This window comes from Argiope bruennichi, chromosome 10 (genome assembly GCF_947563725.1).
Source record: "Argiope bruennichi chromosome 10, qqArgBrue1.1, whole genome shotgun sequence".
In the NCBI taxonomy this organism is placed as follows: domain Eukaryota; kingdom Metazoa; phylum Arthropoda; class Arachnida; order Araneae; family Araneidae; genus Argiope; species Argiope bruennichi.
The window spans coordinates 116047310-116072629 of NC_079160.1; the positions used below are offsets into that span (position 1 = coordinate 116047310).

At 34.9% G+C, this 25320-nt stretch overlaps 12 non-coding genes across 12 annotated transcripts; all 12 read left to right on the forward strand.

Moving 5' to 3' along the window:
* Window positions 1-486: 486 nt before the first annotated feature.
* Trnat-cgu (transfer RNA threonine (anticodon CGU)) lies at window positions 487-559 on the forward strand. The gene has a single exon. It is a non-coding gene; the product is annotated as a tRNA-Thr (tRNA).
* A 408-nt stretch (window positions 560-967) lies between these two features.
* Window positions 968-1040, forward strand: Trnat-ugu (transfer RNA threonine (anticodon UGU)). Its single transcript has one exon. It is a non-coding gene; the product is annotated as a tRNA-Thr (tRNA).
* Window positions 1041-6290: 5250 nt separating this feature from the next.
* Trnat-cgu (transfer RNA threonine (anticodon CGU)) lies at window positions 6291-6363 on the forward strand. The gene has a single exon. It is a non-coding gene; the product is annotated as a tRNA-Thr (tRNA).
* Window positions 6364-6937: 574 nt separating this feature from the next.
* On the forward strand, window positions 6938-7018 carry Trnat-ugu (transfer RNA threonine (anticodon UGU)). Its single transcript has one exon. It is a non-coding gene; the product is annotated as a tRNA-Thr (tRNA).
* A 2010-nt stretch (window positions 7019-9028) lies between these two features.
* On the forward strand, window positions 9029-9101 carry Trnat-ugu (transfer RNA threonine (anticodon UGU)). The gene has a single exon. It is a non-coding gene; the product is annotated as a tRNA-Thr (tRNA).
* Window positions 9102-9504: 403 nt separating this feature from the next.
* Trnat-ugu (transfer RNA threonine (anticodon UGU)) lies at window positions 9505-9577 on the forward strand. Its single transcript has one exon. It is a non-coding gene; the product is annotated as a tRNA-Thr (tRNA).
* Window positions 9578-14816: 5239 nt separating this feature from the next.
* Trnat-cgu (transfer RNA threonine (anticodon CGU)) lies at window positions 14817-14889 on the forward strand. Its single transcript has one exon. It is a non-coding gene; the product is annotated as a tRNA-Thr (tRNA).
* Window positions 14890-15463: 574 nt separating this feature from the next.
* On the forward strand, window positions 15464-15544 carry Trnat-ugu (transfer RNA threonine (anticodon UGU)). The gene has a single exon. It is a non-coding gene; the product is annotated as a tRNA-Thr (tRNA).
* A 1688-nt stretch (window positions 15545-17232) lies between these two features.
* On the forward strand, window positions 17233-17313 carry Trnat-ugu (transfer RNA threonine (anticodon UGU)). The gene has a single exon. It is a non-coding gene; the product is annotated as a tRNA-Thr (tRNA).
* A 1047-nt stretch (window positions 17314-18360) lies between these two features.
* Window positions 18361-18441, forward strand: Trnat-ugu (transfer RNA threonine (anticodon UGU)). Its single transcript has one exon. It is a non-coding gene; the product is annotated as a tRNA-Thr (tRNA).
* A 2009-nt stretch (window positions 18442-20450) lies between these two features.
* Window positions 20451-20531, forward strand: Trnat-ugu (transfer RNA threonine (anticodon UGU)). Its single transcript has one exon. It is a non-coding gene; the product is annotated as a tRNA-Thr (tRNA).
* A 400-nt stretch (window positions 20532-20931) lies between these two features.
* On the forward strand, window positions 20932-21004 carry Trnat-ugu (transfer RNA threonine (anticodon UGU)). Its single transcript has one exon. It is a non-coding gene; the product is annotated as a tRNA-Thr (tRNA).
* The last annotated feature ends 4316 nt before the right edge of the window (window positions 21005-25320 follow it).

The following is a 25320-nucleotide window of genomic DNA, read 5'->3' on the forward strand; positions in this document are numbered from 1 at the left end:
ATCCGTTAGAAGGATGTCTGTCTCTCCGTCTGTCGGAAAACAAATGAACACGATTATTAAAAAGAACAATTACGAAAAATATCGGATTAAATTCAGTGAGAGGCAGCTTGGGCAGATATTTCAGGGTGCAAAGTCACCTTTGTATTACAAAAAGTGGAACGCACATATCCCTTGTTGCAAATTTTGGGACGAAGTTAGGATAAAATGAGTACATAATGCATTTTCAATACCAAATATAAAGAAAGGAATTAACAAATTCTACCAAACTCTACCAATGGATCCATTGCCTCATCTTACTATTCATCAATAATTTATTATATAAACAGCAGCCTGAAATTAACGTCTACTTGTCTGAATAAGAATCACTTTAATTACGCCAAACGCTTGAAATCCTTCTGTCATAAAAATTAGAGAATATTTTTTCTGTATTTGCAAAGCAATATGAAAACTAAAGGGTTTCATTTTATGAGCAGATTCGGTAAAAAGGCCATCATAGGTCAGTGGTTAGAGCAGTGGTCTCGTAAACCAGGGGTCGTGAGTTCAATCCTCACTGGTGGCTTGATTAAAATGATATCTTTTTCTTGTTCTATGTTTCGATACCTTAAGTATAAAGAAAGTTTTCACTTCTAGGGAGAGTCAAAACACAGAGCCGTCATAGCTGAGTGGTTAGAGCCCTGGTCTTGTAGACCATTGGTTGTGAGTTCAATCCTCATTGGCGGTTTGATGAAAGTGATTTTTTTCCCTTGTTCTGTGTTTGGATACCTTTCGTATAAAGAAAGTTTCCACTTCAAGGGCGATTCAAAACACAGAGACATCATAGCTGAGTAGTTAGAGCACTGCTCTTGTAAACCAGGGGTGGTGAGTTCAATTCTCACTGGTGGTTTGATGACAGTTTTTTTTCTTGCCCTATGTTTCGATACCTATCGTAGAAAGAGAGTTTTCACTTCAGAGCGATTCAAAACACAGAGACATCATAGCTCAGTGGTTAGAGCACTGGTGTTGTAAACCAGGGGTCGTGGGTTCAATCCTCACTGGTGGCTTGATGAAAGTGATTTTTTTTCTTTGCCTTGTGTTTCGATGCCTAACGTATAAAGAAAGTTTTCACTTCAAGAGCGAGACAAAACACAGAGCCAGCATAGCTCAGTGGTTAGAGTACTGGTCGTGCAAACCAGGGGTTGTGATTTAAATCCTCACTGGTGGCTTGATGAAAGTGATTTTCTTTCTTGCCTTGTGTTTCGATACCTAACGTATAAAGAAAGTTTTCACTTCAAGGGCGAGTCAAAAAACTAATCCATCATAGCACAGTGGTTAGAAAGCTGTCCTTGTAGACCATTGGTTGTGAGTTCAATCCTCACTGGTGGCTTGATGAAAGTGATTATTTATTCTTGCACTAGGTTTCGATACCTTACGTATACAGAAAGTTTTCAATTCAAGGACGAATCAAAACACAGAATCATCATAGATCAATAGTTAGAAAGCTGTCCTTGTAGACTAGTGGTTGTGAGTTCAATCTTCACTGGTGTCTTTTTGAATGTGGATTTTTTCTTCTTCTGTGTTTTGATACCTCTCGTATAAAGAAAGTTTTTATTTCATGGGCGAGTCAAAGCAAAGAGATATCATAGCTCTGTCGTTAGAGCACTTCTCTTGTAAACCAGGGGTAGTGAGTTCAATTTTGACTAGTGGTTTGATGACAGTTTTTTTTTTTTTTTTTTGCCCTATGTTTCGATACCTAACGTATAAAGAGAGTTTTCACTTCAAGGCGATTCAAAACACAGAGCCATTATAGCTGAGAGGTTAGAACACTGGTCTTGTAAACGAGGGGTAGGGAGTTCAATCCTTACTGGTGGCTTTGAAATTCATTTTTTTTCTTGCCTTGTGTTTCGATAACTTACGTATAAAGAAAAATTTCACTTCAAGGGCGAGTCAAAACACAGAGCCATCATAGCTCAGTGGTTAGAGCCCTGGTCTTGTAGATCATTGGGTGTGAGTTCAATCGACGCTGGCGGCTTGATGAAACTCATATTTGATTTTTTGTTCTGTGTTTGGATAGCTTTCGTGTAAAGAAAGTTTTCACTTCAAGGGCAGTTTAAAACACAGAGCCATCATAGCTCAGTGGTTAGAGCAGTACTCTTTTAAACCAGTGGTCGTGAGTTCAATCCTCACTGATGGCTTGATGAAAGTGATTTTTTAATCTTGCACTATGTTTCTATATCTTTCGTATAAAGAAAGTTTTCAATTCAAGGGCGAATCAAATCACCGAGCCATCATAGCTCAGAGGTTAGCGCACTGGTCTTGTAAACCAGGGGTCGTGAGTTCAATTTGAGTCAATTCACGGTCACGTGTCAGGTACCAAGCAAATCGTTACTGTTCAATTTTCAACCGTTCTGCGCATTTCGGGATGTCTGCCGATAACGGTGGTGAAACCATTGTTTAGTATATGTTACGCTAGCCGATGAATTATTAAAAACTTCTGATTTTTTTTTAAAGATATTATTTTGAATTATTTTCTCCAAATTTTCGTAGTCATATAATTGTATTTCTTATATTAAAATTTTAATTAGTATTTTCAATAGAATTATTGTTTTTGCATAATTAATTAACGTCGCTTTTTAATTCGTTTGGTGCTGCTTTATTCTTTCCTTTCCCAAATCCTTTTTTATCTAAAGGATACATTTTAACAAATGACTATGGCAGTATTTTTGAAAAATTACATATGTTCTTTTTTTTACATATTGTTTAAATATTATTGAATGTTGAATCTTATAAATATAATTCTTTTTAAAAATAAATTATTACTTTTACATAAATTAATATTTTAAAGCTTACTAATAAAATCATTACATTTTTTTTTCTTATGTAATGATTTTTATTAATATTGAGACTTTGATGTTTTCATTTTGCTCAGAGGAAAGAACATGAAATTCAAATTAGTACATATTGAATAAATTATGTTTACAATTTCAAATTATGAAATATAAAAGGTACAGATACCTTTTTTTTAAATCTATGCAACTTATGAATCAGTTATTTCATTTTAATTTGTAGAGATCATTAAAGGAAAACAAACAAAATTACACTTTCATATTTTTTATTTACACATTACAAATATATATATATATATATATATATATATATATATATATATATATATATATATGATAATTATTTGAAAAAATATGATCAAATGGATGTTTCAATATACTCACTAATTCAAAAAACTAAAAAACTATTTATCAACATTTATTTTTCTAGACATTTAGAAAAAATATAAACACAGTATGACAAGAATGTCAATGTAAATGATGAAATCAATTTTATTCAACAGAAACATGCCAAATACTAAACAACAGTTTTTTTTATCACGAATAAAAACATTATGTTGAACAATATACTTTTAAAGCAAAATATTTATGAAATTCTTTTTAAATGTTAAAGTTACATTGATAAAAATCATATTGAATGAATATCATAAAATAAAACATACAATACAGTAAATTTAATAAACAAGAATAAGGTCATGATATATATAAATATATATATATATATATATATATATAGAGAGAGAGAGAGAGAGAGAGAGAAGTTAAATAGGATATAAAGATGAGTTGGAAGAAACACTTTTATACTTTTACAGAATTTTATAATTCAAAATTGATATGTTAAAAAAATAGGAGAAAAAAAAAAGAGTGAAACATGCATGTAGCAATGAAGTTGGGAATAAATATTATATAATAAATGCTGATATGGAAATTGATTTTCAATGAAAAGACCTGTATTTATTAAAACAGAAATCACTGAGGTGCACAATGGCATAACATGATATTATGATAACAGTCAATTTCAGTTTAAATACAATAAACTATTGACATTTCATTTTTAACAATAGAAAAGTTGTTTGATATAAATTCACTTTGAATCCATCACAAATCTGCAAATGTAATTAGAAAACTAGTAATAATGCTTTCTGGAGCCATCCATTTTGCTCTTTTGTTATTAGACATGATTACCCAGCAATAACTGAATAACATGAATTACTAAAAGATAAAGAAAACTTTAAGGTTCATAAAAAAATGTAAAACCTCATAATGCATTTTATTATAATGCCAAAAACTAAAAATCAAATGCAAAAATTATTTGACGTTAATTAATGGTTTTTAAACTTAACTAATTTATATACTTAATTAAATGACATGTATTTTCAAAACTGAAATATATATACATATTTCTTATATATATATTTCTTATATATTTATCAAATTAAGAGCACTTTTAATAAAATACACCAATTATATATTTATTATAACAGTCAATAAGAAAATTCAATTTTCAGTAGTTAGTAAAGATTTCACTTATTAAATAAATCTTTAAGAAATTTATTCATTTCCATCTAAGCATTACAGCAGTTGTTATTTTTGCAGCAGGAGTTTGTTTACTTACATTAATTAAATTTAGATAAGATTTTTTAGAAAATGCAATGTAATATTCATGTAAACAATTTAAAACCTTCTAAGCATATTCAAAATTTTCAGTAATTTCATCAAATGAGAATAAAGTAAATTAGAAATGCTCTCACGATTTTGTTTGATTGTTTTTGTTGGCAAATCGCTTACCAAATTCTTTTTTTCGAAGAATTTTTCTAAAAATTTACTGGAACATTTTCGATTACTGGAATTCCATTTACAATTTAATAAATGGACACACACTGAATGAATTCTTCAAAATGATCGGAGCATATCACCGACTTCGAAGGCTTGAAAAAATCTATACCAAAGGTACCAACCCTAGTCAGAATTGTTGAAAGGAAAATAAGAAAACATTTTATCATGACAGTCACTATTGTGTTTCGCATTAAAGCATCCATCAGCACAAAAGTATTTCCTTTTTTAGCCCATAATAAGAAGTAAGAAAATGTCTCAAACATTATAACTTCAAATGTAAACAAAAAAATCCGCTTCATACTTGGCGGAGAACGTTAATGGCAGACTAATCGACGAAAGCGGTGCGGATGAAATTTAAATGCCATGCGCGGATAGCTCATGACATGTGACTTTTACGTCACATGAATTGTCCCCATTCTCACTGGTGTTTTGATGACAGTTTTTTTTCTTGCCCTGTATTTAGATACCTATCGTAGAAAGAAAGTTTTTAGCCATTATAGCTGAGAGGTTAGAACACTGGTCTTGTAAACGAGGGGTAGGGAGTTCAATCCTTACTGGTGGCTTTGTGAAATTCATTTTTTTTTTTTTTTTTTTTTTTTTTTGCCCTATGTTTCGATACCTAACGTATAAAGAGAGTTTTCACTTCAAGGCGTTTGAAAACACAGAGCCGTTATAGCTCAGTGGTTAGAGCGCTGATCTTGTAAACCGTTGGTTTTGAGTTCAATCCTTACTGGTGGCTTTTTGAACGTGTTTTTTTTCTCGTTATGTGTTTTGATTCCTCTCGTATAAAGAAAGTTTTTATTTCATGGGCAATTCAAAGCACAGAAGCATCATAGCTCAGTGGTTAGAGAACTGCTCTTGCAAACGAGGGATCGTGAGTTCAATCCGCACTGGTGGCTTGATGAAAGTGATTTTTTATTCTTGTCCTAAGTTTCGATACCTGACTTATAATGAAAGTTTTCTCTTCAAGTGCGAGTCAAAACACAGACCCTTCTTAGCTCAGTGGTTAGAGCGCAGGTCTTGTAAACTCTTGGTTGTGAGTTCAATCTTTATTGGTGGCTTTGTGAAAATCATTTTTTTTTTTCCTTGTGTTTCGATACCTAACGTATAAAGAAACTTTTCACTTAAAGGGCGAGTGAAAACACAGAGCCATCAAAGCTCAGTAGTTAGAGACCTGGTCTTGTAGACCATTGGTTGTGAGTTCAATCCTCGCTAGCGGCTTGATGAAACAGATATTTGCTTTTTCTGTTCTGTGTTTGGATACCTTTCGTATAAAGAAAGTTTTCACTTCAAGGGCGATACAAAAAACAGAGCCATCATAGCTCAGTGGTTAGTGCACTGCTCTTGTAAACAAGGGTACGTGAGTTCAATCCTCACTGGTGGAGTGATGAAAGTGACTTTTTTTTGCCTTGTGTTTCGATACCTAACGTATAAAGACAGTTTTCACTTCAAGGGCGAATCGCAAAACTAATCCATCATAGCACAGTGGTTAGAAAGCTGTCCTTGTAGACTATTGGTTGTGAGTTCAGTCCTCACTTGTGGCTTGAAGAAAGTGATTTTTTATTCTTGCCCATGTTTCGATACCTAACGTAAAAACAAAGTTTTCATTTCAAAGGCGAGTCAAAACACAGAGCCATCATAGCTCAGAGGTTAGAGCACTGGTCTCGTGAAGCAGGGGTCGTGAGTTCAATTCTTACTGGTGGCTTTTTGAATGTGTTTTTTTTCTCGTTACGTGTTTTGATTCCTATCGTATAAAGAAAGTTTTTATTTCATGGGCAATTCAAAGCACAGAAGCATCATAGCTCAGTGGTTAGAGAACTGCTCTTGCAAACGAGGGATCGTGAGTTCAATCCGCACTGGTGGCTTGATGAAAGTGATTTTTTATTCTTGTCCTAAGTTTCGATACCTGACTTATAATGAAAGTTTTCTCTTCAAGTGCGAGTCAAAACACAGAGCCTTCTTAGCTCAGTGGTTAGAGCGCAGGTCTTGTAAACGCTTGGTTGTGAGTTTAATCTTTATTGGTGGCTTTGTGAAAATCATTTTTTTTTTCTTGCCTTGTGTTTCGATACCTAACGTATAAAGAAAGTTTTCACTTCAAGGGCGAGTGAAAACACAAATCCATCATAGCTGAGTGTTTAGAAAGCTGTCCTTGTAGACCATTGGTTATGAGTTCAATCTTCCCTGGTGGCTTGATGAAAGTGAATTTTTATTCTGTCCTTATGTTTCGATACCTAACGTATAAAGAAAGTTTTCATTTCAAGGGCTTGTCAAAACACGGAGCCATCATAGCTCAGAGGTTAGAGCACTGGTCTTGTAAACCAGGGGTCGTGAGTTCAATTCTCACTGTTGTTTTGATGACAGTTTTTTTTGCTTGCTCTGTATTTAGATACCTATCGTAAAAAGAAAGTTTTCACTTCAAGGCGTTTGTAAACACAGAGACGTTATAGCTCAGTGGTTAGAGCGCTCATCTTGTAAACCTTTGGTTTTGAGTTCAATCCTCACTGGTGTCTTGATGAAAGTGATTTTTTATTTTGTAGTGTGTTTCGATAACTTACGTATAAAGAAAGTTTTCACTTCAAGTGCGAGCCAAAACACAGAGCCATCATTGCTCAGTGGTTAAAGCAGTACTCTTGTAAACCAGTGGTCGTGAGTTCAATCCTCACTGGTGGCTTGATGAAAGTGTTTTTTTATTCTTGCCCTATGTTTCGATAACTTACGTATAAAGAAAGTTTTCACTTCAAGTGCGAATCAAAACACAGAGCCATCATAGCTCAGTGGTTAGAGCACAGGTCTTGTAAACCAGGGTTCGTGAGTTCAATCATTACTGGTGCCTTGATGTAAGTGATTTTTTATTCTTCCCCTGTGTTTCGATACCTTACGTATAAAGAAAGTTTTTAATTTAAGGCCGATTCAAAACACAGACCCATCATAGCTCCGTGGTTAGAGCGCTGGGCTTGTAAACCAGGGGTCGTGAGTTCAATCCTCACTGGTGGTTTGTTGGAAGTGATTTTTTTCTTGCCTTGTGTTTCGATACTTGAAGTATAAAGAAAGTTTTCATTTCAAGTGCGAATCAAAACACAGAGCCAACGTAGCTCAGTGGTTAGAGCACAGGTCTTGTAAACCAGGGTTCGTGAGTTCAATCATTGCTGGTGGGTTGATGTAAGTGATTTTTTTTTTCTTCCCCTGTGTTTCGATACCTTACGTATAAAGAAAGTTTTTAATTTAAGGCCGATTCAAAGCACAGACCCATCATAGCTCCGTGGTTAGAGCGCTGGGCTTGTAAACCAGGGGTCGTGAGTTCAATCCTCACTGGTGGCTTGTTGAACGTGATTTTTTTCTTGCCTTGTGTTTCGATACTTGACGTATAAAGAAAGTTTTCACTTCAAGTGCGAGTCAAAACACAGAGCCATCATAGCTCAATGGTTAGTGCACTGCTCTTGTAAACAAGGAGTCGTGAGTTCAATCCTCACTGGAGGAGTGATGAAAGTGATTTTTTTCTTGCCTTGTGTTTCGATACCTAACGTATAAAGACAGTTTTCACTTCAAGGGCGAGTTGCAAAACTAATCCATCATAGCACAGTGGTTAGAAAGCTGTCCTTGTAGACCATTGGTTGTGAGTTCAATCCTCACTTGTGGCTTGAAGAAAGTGATTTTTTATTCTGTCCCTATGTTTCGATACCTAACGTATAAAGAAAGTTTTCATTTCAAGGGCCAGTCAAAACACGGAGCCATCATAGCTCAGAGGTTAGAGCACTGGTCTTGTAAAGCAAGGGGCGTGAGTTCAGTTCTCACTGTTGCTTTGATGACAGAATTTTTTTCTTGCCCTGTATTTATATACCTATCGTAGAAAGAAAGTTTTCACTTCAAGGCGTTTGAAAACACAGAGACGTTATAGCTCAGTGGTTAGAGCGCTGATCTTGTAAAAATTTGGTTTTGAGTTCAATCCTCACTGGTGTCTTGATGAAAGTGATTTTTTATTTTGTTGTGTGTTTCGATACCTAACGTAAAAAGAAAGTTTTCACTTCAAGTGCGAGTCAAAACACAGAGCCTTCTTAACTCAGTGGTTAGAGCGCAGGTCTTGTAAACTCTTGGTTGTGAGTTCAATCTTTATTGGTGGCTTTGTGAAAATCATTTTTTTTTCTTGCCTTGTGTTTCGATACCTAACGTATAAAGAAAGTTTTCACTTCAAGGGCGAGTGAAAACACAAATCCATCATAGCTGAGTGTTTAGAAAGCTGTCCTTGTAGACCATTGGTTATGAGTTCAATCTTCCCTGGTGGCTTGATGAAAGTGAATTTTTATTCTGTCCTTATGTTTCGATACCTAACGTATAAAGAAAGTTTTCATTTCAAGGGCTTGTCAAAACACGGAGACATCATAGCTCAGAGGTTAGAGCACTGGTCTTGTAAACCAGGGGTCGTGAGTTCAATTCTCACTGTTGTTTAGATGACAGTTTTTTTTGCTTGCCCTGTATTTAGATACCTATCGTAAAAAGAAAGTTTTCACTTCAAGGCGTTTGAAAACACAGAGACGTTATAGCTCAGTGGTTAGAGCGCTCATCATGTAAACATTTGGTTTTGAGTTCAATCCTCACTGGTGTCTTGATGAAAGTGATTTTTTATTTTGTTGTGTGTTTCGATAACTTACGTATAAAGAAAGTTTTCACTTCAAGTGCGAGCCAAAACACAGAGCCATCATAGCTGAGTAGTTAGAGCACTGCTCTTGTAAACCAGGGGTGGTGAGTTCAATTCTCACTGGTGGTTTGATGACAGTTTTTTTTCTTGCCCTATGTTTCGATACCTATCGTAGAAAGAGAGTTTTCACTTCAGAGCGATTCAAAACACAGAGACATCATAGCTCAGTGGTTAGAGCACTGGTGTTGTAAACCAGGGGTCGTGGGTTCAATCCTCACTGGTGGCTTGATGAAAGTGATTTTTTTTCTTTGCCTTGTGTTTCGATGCCTAACGTATAAAGAAAGTTTTCACTTCAAGAGCGAGACAAAACACAGAGCCAGCATAGCTCAGTGGTTAGAGTACTGGTCGTGCAAACCAGGGGTTGTGATTTAAATCCTCACTGGTGGCTTGATGAAAGTGATTTTCTTTCTTGCCTTGTGTTTCGATACCTAACGTATAAAGAAAGTTTTCACTTCAAGGGCGAGTCAAAAAACTAATCCATCATAGCACAGTGGTTAGAAAGCTGTCCTTGTAGACCATTGGTTGTGAGTTCAATCCTCACTGGTGGCTTGATGAAAGTGATTATTTATTCTTGCACTAGGTTTCGATACCTTACGTATACAGAAAGTTTTCAATTCAAGGACGAATCAAAACACAGAATCATCATAGATCAATAGTTAGAAAGCTGTCCTTGTAGACTAGTGGTTGTGAGTTCAATCTTCACTGGTGTCTTTTTGAATGTGGATTTTTTCTTCTTCTGTGTTTTGATACCTCTCGTATAAAGAAAGTTTTTATTTCATGGGCGAGTCAAAGCAAAGAGATATCATAGCTCTGTCGTTAGAGCACTTCTCTTGTAAACCAGGGGTAGTGAGTTCAATTTTGACTAGTGGTTTGATGACAGTTTTTTTTTTTTTTTTTTTGCCCTATGTTTCGATACCTAACGTATAAAGAGAGTTTTCACTTCAAGGCGATTCAAAACACAGAGCCATTATAGCTGAGAGGTTAGAACACTGGTCTTGTAAACGAGGGGTAGGGAGTTCAATCCTTACTGGTGGCTTTGAAATTCATTTTTTTTCTTGCCTTGTGTTTCGATAACTTACGTATAAAGAAAAATTTCACTTCAAGGGCGAGTCAAAACACAGAGCCATCATAGCTCAGTGGTTAGAGCCCTGGTCTTGTAGATCATTGGGTGTGAGTTCAATCGACGCTGGCGGCTTGATGAAACTCATATTTGATTTTTTGTTCTGTGTTTGGATAGCTTTCGTGTAAAGAAAGTTTTCACTTCAAGGGCGGTTTAAAACACAGAGCCATCATAGCTCAGTGGTTAGAGCAGTACTCTTTTAAACCAGTGGTCGTGAGTTCAATCCTCGCTGATGGCTTGATGAAAGTGATTTTTTAATCTTGCACTATGTTTCTATATCTTTCGTATAAAGAAAGTTTTCAATTCAAGGGCGAATCAAATCACCGAGCCATCATAGCTCAGAAGTTAGCGCACTGGTCTTGTAAACCAGGGGTCGTGAGTTCAATTTGAGTCAATTCACGGTCACGTGTCAGGTACCAAGCAAATCGTTACTGTTCAATTTTCAACCGTTCTGCGCATTTCGGGATGTCTGCCGATAACGGTGGTGAAACCATTGTTTAGTATATGTTACGCTAGCCGATGAATTATTAAAAACTTCTGATTTTTTTTTAAAGATATTATTTTGAATTATTTTCTCCAAATTTTCGTAGTCATATAATTGTATTTCTTATATTAAAATTTTAATTAGTATTTTCAATAGAATTATTGTTTTTGCATAATTAATTAACGTCGCTTTTTAATTCGTTTGGTGCTGCTTTATTCTTTCCTTTCCCAAATCCTTTTTTATCTAAAGGATACATTTTAACAAATGACTATGGCAGTATTTTTGAAAAATTACATATGTTCTTTTTTTTACATATTGTTTAAATATTATTGAATGTTGAATCTTATAAATATAATTCTTTTTAAAAATAAATTATTACTTTTACATAAATTAATATTTTAAAGCTTACTAATAAAATCATTACATTTTTTTTTCTTATGTAATGATTTTTATTAAAATTGAGACTTTGATGTTTTCATTTTGCTCAGAGGAAAGAACATGAAATTCAAATTAGTACATATTGAATAAATTATGTTTACAATTTCAAATTATGAAATATAAAAGGTACAGATACCTTTTTTTTAAATCTATGCAACTTATGAATCAGTTATTTCATTTTAATTTGTAGAGATCATTAAAGGAAAACAAACAAAATTACACTTTCATATTTTTTATTTACACATTACAAATATATATATATATATATATATATATATATATGATAATTATTTGAAAAAATATGATCAAATGGATGTTTCAATATACTCACTAATTCAAAAAACTAAAAAACTATTTATCAACATTTATTTTTCTAGACATTTAGAAAAAATATAAACACAGTATGACAAGAATGTCAATGTAAATGATGAAATCAATTTTATTCAACAGAAACATGCCAAATACTAAACAACAGTTTTTTTTATCACGAATAAAAACATTATGTTGAACAATATACTTTTAAAGCAAAATATTTATGAAATTCTTTTTAAATGTTAAAGTTACATTGATAAAAATCATATTGAATGAATATCATAAAATAAAACATACAATACAGTAAATTTAATAAACAAGAATAAGGTCATGATATATATAAATATATATATATATATATATATATATATATATATAGAGAGAGAGAGAGAGAGAGAGAAGTTAAATAGGATATAAAGATGAGTTGGAAGAAACACTTTTATACTTTTACAGAATTTTATAATTCAAAATTGATATGTTAAAAAAATAGGAGAAAAAAAAAAAGAGTGAAACATGCATGTAGCAATGAAGTTGGGAATAAATATTATATAATAAATGCTGATATGGAAATTGATTTTCAATGAAAAGACCTGTATTTATTAAAACAGAAATCACTGAGGTGCACAATGGCATAACATGATATTATGATAACAGTCAATTTCAGTTTAAATACAATAAACTATTGACATTTCATTTTTAACAATAGAAAAGTTGTTTGATATAAATTCACTTTGAATCCATCACAAATCTGCAAATGTAATTAGAAAACTAGTAATAATGCTTTCTGGAGCCATCCATTTTGCTCTTTTGTTATTAGACATGATTACCCAGCAATAACTGAATAACATGAATTACTAAAAGATAAAGAAAACTTTAAGGTTCATAAAAAAATGTAAAACCTCATAATGCATTTTATTATAATGCCAAAAACTAAAAATCAAATGCAAAAATTATTTGACGTTAATTAATGGTTTTTAAACTTAACTAATTTATATACTTAATTAAATGACATGTATTTTCAAAACTGAAATATATATACATATTTCTTATATATATATTTCTTATATATTTATCAAATTAAGAGCACTTTTAATAAAATACACCAATTATATATTTATTATAACAGTCAATAAGAAAATTCAATTTTCAGTAGTTAGTAAAGATTTCACTTATTAAATAAATCTTTAAGAAATTTATTCATTTCCATCTAAGCATTACAGCAGTTGTTATTTTTGCAGCAGGAGTTTGTTTACTTACATTAATTAAATTTAGATAAGATTTTTTAGAAAATGCAATGTAATATTCATGTAAACAATTTAAAACCTTCTAAGCATATTCAAAATTTTCAGTAATTTCATCAAATGAGAATAAAGTAAATTAGAAATGCTCTCACGATTTTGTTTGATTGTTTTTGTTGGCAAATCGCTTACCAAATTCTTTTTTTCGAAGAATTTTTCTAAAAATTTACTGGAACATTTTCGATTACTGGAATTCCATTTACAATTTAATAAATGGACACACACTGAATGAATTCTTCAAAATGATCGGAGCATATCACCGACTTCGAAGGCTTGAAAAAATCTATACCAAAGGTACCAACCCTAGTCAGAATTGTTGAAAGGAAAATAAGAAAACATTTTATCATGACAGTCACTATTGTGTTTCGCATTAAAGCATCCATCAGCACAAAAGTATTTCCTTTTTTAGCCCATAATAAGAAGTAAGAAAATGTCTCAAACATTATAACTTCAAATGTAAACAAAAAAATCCGCTTCATACTTGGCGGAGAACGTTAATGGCAGACTAATCGACGAAAGCGGTGCGGATGAAATTTAAATGCCATGCGCGGATAGCTCATGACATGTGACTTTTACGTCACATGAATTGTCCCCATTCTCACTGGTGTTTTGATGACAGTTTTTTTTCTTGCCCTGTATTTAGATACCTATCGTAGAAAGAAAGTTTTTAGCCATTATAGCTGAGAGGTTAGAACACTGGTCTTGTAAACGAGGGGTAGGGAGTTCAATCCTTACTGGTGGCTTTGTGAAATTCATTTTTTTTTTTTTTTTTTTTTTTTTTTGCCCTATGTTTCGATACCTAACGTATAAAGAGAGTTTTCACTTCAAGGCGTTTGAAAACACAGAGCCGTTATAGCTCAGTGGTTAGAGCGCTGATCTTGTAAACCGTTGGTTTTGAGTTCAATCCTTACTGGTGGCTTTTTGAACGTGTTTTTTTTCTCGTTATGTGTTTTGATTCCTCTCGTATAAAGAAAGTTTTTATTTCATGGGCAATTCAAAGCACAGAAGCATCATAGCTCAGTGGTTAGAGAACTGCTCTTGCAAACGAGGGATCGTGAGTTCAATCCGCACTGGTGGCTTGATGAAAGTGATTTTTTATTCTTGTCCTAAGTTTCGATACCTGACTTATAATGAAAGTTTTCTCTTCAAGTGCGAGTCAAAACACAGACCCTTCTTAGCTCAGTGGTTAGAGCGCAGGTCTTGTAAACTCTTGGTTGTGAGTTCAATCTTTATTGGTGGCTTTGTGAAAATCATTTTTTTTTTTTCCTTGTGTTTCGATACCTAACGTATAAAGAAACTTTTCACTTAAAGGGCGAGTGAAAACACAGAGCCATCAAAGCTCAGTAGTTAGAGACCTGGTCTTGTAGACCATTGGTTGTGAGTTCAATCCTCGCTAGCGGCTTGATGAAACAGATATTTGCTTTTTCTGTTCTGTGTTTGGATACCTTTCGTATAAAGAAAGTTTTCACTTCAAGGGCGATACAAAAAACAGAGCCATCATAGCTCAGTGGTTAGTGCACTGCTCTTGTAAACAAGGGTACGTGAGTTCAATCCTCACTGGTGGAGTGATGAAAGTGACTTTTTTTTGCCTTGTGTTTCGATACCTAACGTATAAAGACAGTTTTCACTTCAAGGGCGAATCGCAAAACTAATCCATCATAGCACAGTGGTTAGAAAGCTGTCCTTGTAGACTATTGGTTGTGAGTTCAGTCCTCACTTGTGGCTTGAAGAAAGTGATTTTTTATTCTTGCCCATGTTTCGATACCTAACGTAAAAACAAAGTTTTCATTTCAAAGGCGAGTCAAAACACAGAGCCATCATAGCTCAGAGGTTAGAGCACTGGTCTCGTGAAGCAGGGGTCGTGAGTTCAATTCTTACTGGTGGCTTTTTGAATGTGTTTTTTTTCTCGTTACGTGTTTTGATTCCTATCGTATAAAGAAAGTTTTTATTTCATGGGCAATTCAAAGCACAGAAGCATCATAGCTCAGTGGTTAGAGAACTGCTCTTGCAAACGAGGGATCGTGAGTTCAATCCGCACTGGTGGCTTGATGAAAGTGATTTTTTATTCTTGTCCTAAGTTTCGATACCTGACTTATAATGAAAGTTTTCTCTTCAAGTGCGAGTCAAAACACAGAGCCTTCTTAGCTCAGTGGTTAGAGCGCAGGTCTTGTAAACGCTTGGTTGTGAGTTTAATCTTTATTGGTGGCTTTGTGAAAATCATTTTTTTTTTCTTGCCTTGTGTTTCGATACCTAACGTATAAAGAAAGTTTTCACTTCAAGGGCGAGTGAAAACACAAATCCATCATAGCTGAGTGTTTAGAAAGCTGTCCTTGTAGACCATTGGTTATGAGTTCAATCTTCCCTGGTGGCTTGATGAAAGTGAATTTTTATTCTGTCCTTATGTTTCGATACCTAACGTATAAAGAAAGTTTTCATTTCAAGGGCTTGTCAAAACACGGAGCCATCATAGCTCAGAGGTTAGAGCACTGGTCTTGTAAACCAGGGGTCGTGAGTTCAATTCTCACTGTTGTTTTGATGACAGTTTTTTTTGCTTGCTCTGTATTTAGATACCTATCGTAAAAAGAAAGTTTTCACTTCAAGGCGTTTGTAAACACAGAGACGTTATAGCTCAGTGGTTAGAGCGCTCATCTTGTAAACCTTTGGTTTTGAGTTCAATCCTCACTGGTGTCTTGATGAAAGTGATTTTTTATTTTGTAGTGTGTTTCGATAACTTACGTATAAAGAAAGTTTTCACTTCAAGTGCGAGCCAAAACACAGAGCCATCATTGCTCAGTGGTTAAAGCAGTACTCTTGTAAACCAGTGGTCGTGAGTTCAATCCTCACTGGTGGCTTGATGAAAGTGTTTTTTTATTCTTGCCCTATGTTTCGATAACTTACGTATAAAGAAAGTTTTCACTTCAAGTGCGAATCAAAACACAGAGCCATCATAGCTCAGTGGTTAGAGCACAGGTCTTGTAAACCAGGGTTCGTGAGTTCAATCATTACTGGTGCCTTGATGTAAGTGATTTTTTATTTCTTCCCCTGTGTTTCGATACCTTACGTATAAAGAAAGTTTTTAATTTAAGGCCGATTCAAAGCACAGACCCATCATAGCTCCGTGGTTAGAGCGCTGGGCTTGTAAACCAGGGGTCGTGAGTTCAATCCTCACTGGTGGCTTGTTGAACGTGATTTTTTTCTTGCCTTGTGTTTCGATACTTGACGTATAAAGAAAGTTTTCACTTCAAGTGCGAGTCAAAACACAGAGCCATCATAGCTCAATGGTTAGTGCACTGCTCTTGTAAACAAGGAGTCGTGAGTTCAATCCTCACTGGAGGAGTGATGAAAGTGATTTTTTTCTTGCCTTGTGTTTCGATACCTAACGTATAAAGACAGTTTTCACTTCAAGGGCGAGTTGCAAAACTAATCCATCATAGCACAGTGGTTAGAAAGCTGTCCTTGTAGACCATTGGTTGTGAGTTCAATCCTCACTTGTGGCTTGAAGAAAGTGATTTTTTATTCTGTCCCTATGTTTCGATACCTAACGTATAAAGAAAGTTTTCATTTCAAGGGCCAGTCAAAACACGGAGCCATCATAGCTCAGAGGTTAGAGCACTGGTCTTGTAAAGCAAGGGGCGTGAGTTCAGTTCTCACTGTTGCTTTGATGACAGAATTTTTTTCTTGCCCTGTATTTATATACCTATCGTAGAAAGAAAGTTTTCACTTCAAGGCGTTTGAAAACACAGAGACGTTATAGCTCAGTGGTTAGAGCGCTGATCTTGTAAAAATTTGGTTTTGAGTTCAATCCTCACTGGTGTCTTGATGAAAGTGATTTTTTATTTTGTTGTGTGTTTCGATACCTAACGTAAAAAGAAAGTTTTCACTTCAAGTGCGAGTCAAAACACAGAGCCTTCTTAACTCAGTGGTTAGAGCGCAGGTCTTGTAAACTCTTGGTTGTGAGTTCAATCTTTATTGGTGGCTTTGTGAAAATCATTTTTTTTTCTTGCCTTGTGTTTCGATACCTAACGTATAAAGAAAGTTTTCACTTCAAGGGCGAGTGAAAACACAAATCCATCATAGCTGAGTGTTTAGAAAGCTGTCCTTGTAGACCATTGGTTATGAGTTCAATCTTCCCTGGTGGCTTGATGAAAGTGAATTTTTATTCTGTCCTTATGTTTCGATACCTAACGTATAAAGAAAGTTTTCATTTCAAGGGCTTGTCAAAACACGGAGCCATCATAGCTCAGAGGTTAGAGCACTGGTCTTGTAAACCAGGGGTCGTGAGTTCAATTCTCACTGTTGTTTAGATGACAGTTTTTTTTGCTTGCCCTGTATTTAGATACCTATCGTAAAAAGAAAGTTTTCACTTCAAGGCGTTTGAAAACACAGAGACGTTATAGCTCAGTGGTTAGAGCGCTCATCATGTAAACATTTGGTTTTGAGTTCAATCCTCACTGGTGTCTTGATGAAAGTGATTTTTTATTTTGTTGTGTGTTTCGATAACTTACGTATAAAGAAAGTTTTCACTTCAAGTGCGAGCCAAAACACAGAGCCATCATAGCTCAGTGGTTAAAGCAGTACTCTTGTAAACCAGTGGTCGTGTGTTTAATCCTCACTGGTGGCTTGATGAAAGTGTTTTTTTATTCTTGCCCTATGTTTCGATAACTTACGTATAAAGAAAGTTTTCAATTCAAGCGCGAATCAGGACACAGAGCCTTCATAGCTCAGAGGTTAGAGCACTGGTCTCGTGAAGCAGGGGTCGTGAGTTCAATTCTTACTGGTGGCTTTTTGAATGTGTTTTTTTTCTCGTTACGTGTTTTGATTCCTATCGTATAAAGAAAGTTTTTATTTCATGGGCAATTCAAAGCACAGAAGCATCATAGCTCAGTGGTTAGAGAACTGCTCTTGCAAACGAGGGATCGTGAGTTCAATCCGCACTGGTGGCTTGATGAAAGTGATTTTTTATTCTTGTCCTAAGTTTCGATACCTGACTTATAATGAAAGTTTTCTCTTCAAGTGCGAGTCAAAACACAGAGCCTTCTTAGCTCAGTGGTTAGAGCGCAGGTCTTGTAAACGCTTGGTTGTGAGTTTAATCTTTATTGGTGGCTTTGTGAAAATCATTTTTTTTTTCTTGCCTTGTGTTTCGATACCTAACGTATAAAGAAAGTTTTCACTTCAAGGGCGAGTGAAAACACAAATCCATCATAGCTGAGTGTTTAGAAAGCTGTCCTTGTAGACCATTGGTTATGAGTTCAATCTTCCCTGGTGGCTTGATGAAAGTGAATTTTTATTCTGTCCTTATGTTTCGATACCTAACGTATAAAGAAAGTTTTCATTTCAAGGGCTTGTCAAAACACGGAGCCATCATAGCTCAGAGGTTAGAGCACTGGTCTTGTAAACCAGGGGTCGTGAGTTCAATTCTCACTGTTGTTTTGATGACAGTTTTTTTTGCTTGCTCTGTATTTAGATACCTATCGTAAAAAGAAAGTTTTCACTTCAAGGCGTTTGTAAACACAGAGACGTTATAGCTCAGTGGTTAGAGCGCTCATCTTGTAAACCTTTGGTTTTGAGTTCAATCCTCACTGGTGTCTTGATGAAAGTGATTTTTTATTTTGTAGTGTGTTTCGATAACTTACGTATAAAGAAAGTTTTCACTTCAAGTGCGAGCCAAAACACAGAGCCATCATTGCTCAGTGGTTAAAGCAGTACTCTTGTAAACCAGTGGTCGTGAGTTCAATCCTCACTGGTGGCTTGATGAAAGTGTTTTTTTATTCTTGCCCTATGTTTCGATAACTTACGTATAAAGAAAGTTTTCACTTCAAGTGCGAATCAAAACACAGAGCCATCATAGCTCAGTGGTTAGAGCACAGGTCTTGTAAACCAGGGTTCGTGAGTTCAATCATTACTGGTGCCTTGATGTAAGTGATTTTTTATTCTTCCCCTGTGTTTCGATACCTTACGTATAAAGAAAGTTTTTAATTTAAGGCCGATTCAAAACACAGACCCATCATAGCTCCGTGGTTAGAGCGCTGGGCTTGTAAACCAGGGGTCGTGAGTTCAATCCTCACTGGTGGTTTGTTGGAAGTGATTTTTTTCTTGCCTTGTGTTTCGATACTTGAAGTATAAAGAAAGTTTTCATTTCAAGTGCGAATCAAAACACAGAGCCAACGTAGCTCAGTGGTTAGAGCACAGGTCTTGTAAACCAGGGTTCGTGAGTTCAATCATTGCTGGTGGGTTGATGTAAGTGATTTTTTTTTTCTTCCCCTGTGTTTCGATACCTTACGTATAAAGAAAGTTTTTAATTTAAGGCCGATTCAAAGCACAGACCCATCATAGCTCCGTGGTTAGAGCGCTGGGCTTGTAAACCAGGGGTCGTGAGTTCAATCCTCACTGGTGGCTTGTTGAACGTGATTTTTTTCTTGCCTTGTGTTTCGATACTTGACGTATAAAGAAAGTTTTCACTTCAAGTGCGAGTCAAAACACAGAGCCATCATAGCTCAATGGTTAGTGCACTGCTCTTGTAAACAAGGAGTCGTGAGTTCAATCCTCACTGGATGAGTGATGAAAGTGGTTTTTTTCTTGCCTTGTGTTTCGATACCTAACGTATAAAGACAGTTTTCACTTCAAGGGCGAGTTGCAAAACTAATCCATCATAGCACAGTGGTTAGAAAGCTGTCCTTGTAGACCATTGGTTGTGAGTTCAATCCTCACTTGTGGCTTGAAGAAAGTGATTTTTTATTCTGTCCCTATGTTTCGATACCTAACGTATAAAGAAAGTTTTCATTTCAAGGGCCAGTCAAAACACGGAGCCATCATAGCTCAGAGGTTAGAGCACTGGTCTTGTAAAGCAAGGGGCGTGAGTTCAGTTCTCACTGTTGCTTTGATGACAGAATTTTTTTCTTGCCCTGTATTTATATACCTATCGTAGAAAGAAAGTTTTCACTTCAAGGCGTTTGAAAACACAGAGACGTTATAGCTCAGTGGTTAGAGCGCTGATCTTGTAAAAATTTGGTTTTGAGTTCAATCCTCACTGGTGTCTTGATGAAAGTGATTTTTTATTTTGTTGTGTGTTTCGATACCTAACGTAAAAAGAAAGTTTTCACTTCAAGTGCGAGTCAAAACACAGAGCCTTCTTAACTCAGTGGTTAGAGCGCAGGTCTTGTAAACTCTTGGTTGTGAGTTCAATCTTTATTGGTGGCTTTGTGAAAATCATTTTTTTTCTTGCCTTGTGTTTCGATACCTAACGTATAAAGAAAGTTTTCACTTCAAGGGCGAGTGAAAACACAAATCCATCATAGCTGAGTGTTTAGAAAGCTGTCCTTGTAGACCATTGGTTATGAGTTCAATCTTCCCTGGTGGCTTGATGAAAGTGAATTTTTATTCTGTCCTTATGTTTCGATACCTAACGTATAAAGAAAGTTTTCATTTCAAGGGCTTGTCAAAACACGGAGCCATCATAGCTCAGAGGTTAGAGCACTGGTCTTGTAAACCAGGGGTCGTGAGTTCAATTCTCACTGTTGTTTAAATGACAGTTTTTTTTGCTTGCCCTGTATTTAGATACCTATCGTAAAAAGAAAGTTTTCACTTCAAGGCGTTTGAAAACACAGAGACGTTATAGCTCAGTGGTTAGAGCGCTCATCATGTAAACATTTGGTTTTGAGTTCAATCCTCACTGGTGTCTTGATGAAAGTGATTTTTTATTTTGTTGTGTGTTTCGATAACTTACGTATAAAGAAAGTTTTCACTTCAAGTGCGAGCCAAAACACAGAGCCATCATAGCTCAGTGGTTAAAGCAGTACTCTTGTAAACCAGTGGTCGTGTGTTTAATCCTCACTGGTGGCTTGATGAAAGTGTTTTTTTATTCTTGCCCTATGTTTCGATAACTTACGTATAAAGAAAGTTTTCAATTCAAGCGCGAATCAGGACACAGAGCCTTCATAGCTCAGTGGTTAGAGCACTGGTCTTGTAAACCAGGGGTCGTGAGTTCAATCCTTAGTGGTGGCTTGATGTAAGTGATTTTTTATTCTTGCCCTGTGTTTCAATACCTTACGTATAACGAAAGTTTTCAATTTAAGGGCGATTTTAAACACAGATCCATCATAGCTCCGTGGTTAGAGCGCTGGTCTTGTAAACAAGGAGTCGTGATTTCAATCCTCACTGGTTGCTTGTTGAAAGTGATTTTTTTCTTGCTTTGTGTTTCGATACTTAACGTATAAAGAAAGTTTTCAATTCAAGGGCGAATCAAATCACAGAGCCATCTGGTCTGGCTTAAAATCCAGATTCCATTTGATAAAATAACGACGGACCAGTGTTGCCTTTTTCTGAATTATTTATTGACATCACACAAGACAACACAAAACATTAATATAAATGACAGTAAATTTTGTTATTGTGGGTTTCGATTCATACTTTAGCACCGTGATTACCCACGTCCGTTATTGCCGAAATCCTGACGGCGTCTCCCCGGGTTTCCCCTTGTTTACACTCATGATCACATGACCGGTTGGGAGCACGCAGGCGCCAACATCCCGCCCGGCCTTGCTATGTTCACATGCAAGAACTTACAATTTTTCACACATTTAACACAAATAAATAAAACACTACATAAATATTAAATATATATATACAATTATTTTGCGCAGAAATTATACATTTCTAAAATATTTTTCAGTTAATATTCGAAGCTAGTTAAATATGAGAGCAAATAACATAATAACAAGGCACATCAATCACAATGATGAAATGGTAAATAAATGCAATTTGAAGGTAATAAGTAATACAAGCTAAATATACTGAACAATGTAATAATTTTATAAAATATTTAATTTTCAATAGGCAATACACTCAATTTGTTTATGGATCTTTTGTAAATACCCTTACTAGTTTTAATATCAACCACTCTCACTTTATTATCCTTTCCAGGAAAAAGTGATATTACACGTCCCATTAGCCATTTACAGGGAAGGAGATTTTCTCCCCTGATTAAGACCATGTCTCCTATTTTTAGATTTTCTTTATTAACTGCCCATTTTTTTCTTTGCTGTAAACTATTTAAGTATGAAAGACTCCATCTCTTCCAAATTGTCTGGACTGACTTAGTCATTCTTTGCCAAACATTAAGGCGATTTGACTCAAGATCTGTTAGAGATGGTTCAACTATCGCTGTTATTGGTCTCCCTATTAAAAAATGTGCTGGAGTTAGCACTTCTAAATCATCAACATCAGTTGAAAGTGGCGTAATAGGGCGGGAATTTAGAATCGCCTCTATTTGGGTAGTCATCGTTAGCAGTTCTTCGTAAGTAAATTTTGAGTTTCCTGCTACGCGCTTGAATTGGTACTTAAAGGCTTTAATATTTGCCTCACACAGTCCTCCCCAATTTGGACTTCTAGGAGGAATAAAGGACCACTCAATATCTTCTTCTGCAAAAAAGGCATATAAAGACTCATTTTTGTCTTTAACTAATTTATATAAAGATCTTAATGCTCTGTTAGCCCCTACCATGTTAGACCCACTATCAGAAAAAATCTTACGACATTTACCCCTTCTGGAAATAAATCTTTTTAACGTAGCTATTAGAGCTTCAGATGTTAAATCACTGATTATCTCAAGGTGTATAGCCTTTGTCACTAAACAAATAAATATACAAACATACACTTTAATTTCAGGACCCTTCCTTTGATATTTATTTTTGATAAAAAACGGACCACACAAATCTATTCCCGTTGAATTAAAGACTTTATCTGGAGTTATTCTTCCCTTTGGCAAATTGCCCATTTTTTGGGAATACTCTTTAGGATTATTTTTAAAGCAAATAACACAATTATGCACAATTTTTCTACATACATTTCTCCCATGAATAGGCCACTATTGTTGTCTTACCTGAAAAAGTAAATGCTGGGGTCCTAGATGAAAATACTTTTCATGATAATATCTTACAATAATTTCAGTTAATCTACCCTTTGAGGGTAATATTATGGGATGTTTCCCTGAATATGGCAATTGGGAATTTTCCAATCTTCCTCCTACCCTCAATATACCTTTATCATCTAGAAAGGGAGATAAATTTAAAATCTTACTCTTATTGGAAATTTCATTATGAGACATTAATGATATCACTTCTGCAGAGAATTCTTCCAACTGACACTGTTTCAATAAGTAATTTTCTGCTTCTGACAGTTCCTCTAATGTCAGTGGACCCTTTTTCTTTTCTTGGTTTCTGCAATTTGACATAAATCTGAAAAGATAACTTAATATGCGAATTATAGTTAGAAATCTATTGCTACGGTTTATAAGATAATCAAAAAAGGTTTTGTTAGAGTTTAAAGTCAAAACAATATTAGAGTCCTCAGATTTAAGTTCAGGTAAGTAGTCTTTTTCATCTGGCTCTGGACACTCACAAATAGTTTCAGGAAGTTCATCAGATAGTAGAAATGATGGACCATTCCACCACTTATTTTCACATACGAGAGATTTAGCACTGAGTCCTCTAGACAAGAAGTCTGAAGGGTTGTCTTTTCCTGGACAGTGAAACCAAGTATTAGGATTTGTCAACCCCGTGATTTCCTGAATTCTATTCTTTACAAATAGTTTTAATGTGTCTTCTTTAAAATTTTCATTGAGGAGAAAACACGATCCTAAGACATCGTTAGTTTTCGCCTCATCTAGTCGTCCACTCGCAATCCAACCCAATTCTGTTTCTCTAAATAATAAATCCTCATTCACCCTGTAAATGTTATCTTTCATTACTCTAAAGAAAACATCCGCATTCAATAAAGCATGAATCTCTTTTGCCTCAAAAAACTGAGGATCAGATAATTCCATAAATTTAGGAATTTTCATTTTTGAAACATCTAAAGTAACGTTAGGAGTAAGTCCTGTTATTTTTTCTGTTACCAGAAATTCGGCATTTTCCATAAAATTTCCATTTTTATTTGAAATTAGAGTATTCAGCCTTCCTTTTAAATTTTGTTTCGTTGAATTAAGCCCCGAAACTGAAGTTTGGATTTTTTCTAGTTTAATTCCAAGAATTTCGCTCATTTTCTTACTCAAAATATTAATATTTGACGCGGAATCAAAAATGCAGGTACATTTTATTAATGTACCCTCTTTATTTTGCAAGAAAATATTTCCAGTTGCTAATAGAACACTTTTCTTTTTCTGACGAGGCAAGCTATTTAACACCGTACTACAGAGCGCAGAAGGAATTTCGTTCTCCCCCGGGAGTTCTGTTTCTTTATTTTTTATTTCCGACTCACCCCAAGAAGGGGTGGGGTTGTTTACACTTTCCGAAACATATGGCTTTCGTCTCTCGCTTGTCTGTCGGAAACAGATCGTTTTAGAATGCTTCAGACCGCAGGTGCATAGATATTTCGAATTGCATTCATTTTTCTTATGGTTTTTACGGAGACATAGTTCACACAGTTTATGCATTCTTACTAAATTAAATCTTTTATCTGGGGTTAATTCTAGGAATTTAGGGCATAGATATACTGGATGTGGATTTTTTTCACAACAAATTATGCAGCTTTTATTTTCAATATTTTGTTTAACAAGTAGAGTTTTAGTTTTAGTCGAAAAATTGAGAGATTTTTTGATGAATGGTTTTTTTTCAACAGCACAATTTCTAATTACAGATAAAAGTACGGCTTCTCTTTTTTCTAAAAATGCAATGAATTGTTCAAATGTAGGAACATTTTTATGATCTTGGCTTAGTTCAAAATTCTTTCGAGTTTCTCTGTCTAATTTTTTCAGCATTGTGTTAATTAAGAAAATATCAAATAAATCATTTTGTTCATATTTTAGCAATTTTAACGCTCGCAGATTTTTTTGAATACAATCGATCATTTCGCGTATTTCTTTTGGATTCTCATGCTCTATCTTCTTAAAATCTAATATTGACTCTACATGAATGTCAATTATTAATCTTTTATTGTCATATCGAGATTCTAGGGCTTTATACAAAGAGGTAAAAGTGTCAAATGAAGATGCAAATTCTTTAACTTCATTAGAGAGACAAGAATTCAAATAGTACAGTTTCTGCGACTGCGTTAGTTGTTCATTTGACGTAATTAAATCATCGAATTGATTTCTAAAATTACTGAACTGTTCATAATTTCCCGAAAATGTGGGAAGTATTATCGGTGGGATCTTTGTCGGTATATTAAAAGTTTCAGTTTCATTTTTGGAATTTGAAGTCACAGAAGGAGGTTTACAAGAATTAATTAAGGTTTTAATTCTTACCTCCAAATCCTCGAGGCGGACATCACATTGCTCCAATTCTTCTTCAAGATCTGTTAATTCAGTTGCATCCGCATCATCC